The sequence below is a fragment of the Glossina fuscipes genome, unplaced genomic scaffold (genome assembly GCF_014805625.2).
Source record: "Glossina fuscipes isolate IAEA_lab_2018 unplaced genomic scaffold, Yale_Gfus_2 3, whole genome shotgun sequence".
Lineage (NCBI taxonomy): Eukaryota > Metazoa > Arthropoda > Insecta > Diptera > Glossinidae > Glossina > Glossina fuscipes.
Window position 1 is genome coordinate 13,981,329 of NW_023998417.1, and position 1,548 is coordinate 13,982,876.

Consider the following 1,548-nt stretch of genomic DNA (forward strand, 5'->3'; position numbering starts at 1 on the left):
CCAAAGTGTTAAAGCACTAGCACTAACATCTAAGGCTGTCGGCGTTAAAAACTTTCTTAGCGCAGAAAAACTTTTCTGCAAATTTTAAAACGATGATGTCGACAAGCTTCTGTATTGGAAATAGTCGCTGCGATCCGATTGACACTGACTGATTTCTCAAAATCGGTGAGTAATTAGAATTTTCTAAACTTTAAGCCTGAAAAAACTAAGCGTACGATGAACAATACGAGCAACAGTTCGGTTTTTCTAAAATATGTTGAGTGCTATGACTCGTGAAATTTGACAGTCAATTGATTAGCTCTCGATTGTATCGATGGATCTGCGCCAGATCTATATTATCCCAAAGATCGCTTATTGAACTCGAAGGAATAACGATTGATTGGCTATATATAATAGACGCTTGTTAAGACGGTATCAAAACCGAAGGTCTTACAATACAACACCGTAATAGAGCTTGGTTGGGATTACATAATTCCGGTTAAAAATTCAGTTGCATTGTGTTTACGTTACAGTAGCGAAGCATAGAAAAATTCATTTACGCTCCTCCGGTGGATTATATTTAATTTCAAGTGCCGACGTTTCGATGCATTGGTGCTGCGAAAGAAAGCCATGGCGTACGGCATTATTCAACCAAAACACAATTACTTTACCCCGTTTAGCCGTGTTGTCCTTCCAAATACCGAAGACATATTTATGGACCGGAGCCTATGGGATCTGCTAAGCAAACGATAGGCATTTTAATCGACGATGTGTTTAGTCGGCAAAATGTTTGGTCGTCTAATTTCCCTTGTATATGTACACATATGTATGTGCATAAGATTTTTACGTGGAACGAATGATTTTCGTTTGTTTCGCTTTCGTTAATTCGAGATTATATTATATCATGAGCATCAGCAGCTATTAGGCGTAGAAATAAGTATCGGATGTATGCATTGAGGTCGATTTACGATCGAATTTCTTATTCTCATTTTTCTAATGTGGTTGGATTCGAAGAGACAGCTCGATTGTAATTGTTGACAAAACCGCTTACATACACGACAGAGTAAGTAAGTAATTGCTAAAGTTACTGTTTTAATGCTTTCGAAATTAATGTCAAACGAACTTTGCTAATGTTGCGGTTATTAAACTGGAAAATTTCATATATAAATTAAATAATCAAATGTTTATTCGGATGTTATTTCATAATTATCAAAGGAATACTTGTACAGTTATTCAGGAAATAAAAAAAGATAAACAGGATAATATTTTATAATACATAGAAATACTAAAGTTTATCGTATACATACATTAATAAATAGTAAACAAAAAGAAAAAAATTCTAAAAAGGTGACCATTCTTCAGACACTGAATAAATATCAATTTTACGGCAAAATCAAAGTGTATATATATATATATATATTTATATGTACATTATGCTTATGCATAAAAAAAAAAAAAACAATTAAATGAATTTTTGCGACCAAATTCTTAAATCTTTCCTACCACAATTTGTTTGTGTAACATTTTCTGTAAATTTACTTTTAAAGTTAGTGGATATCTACACGTAGT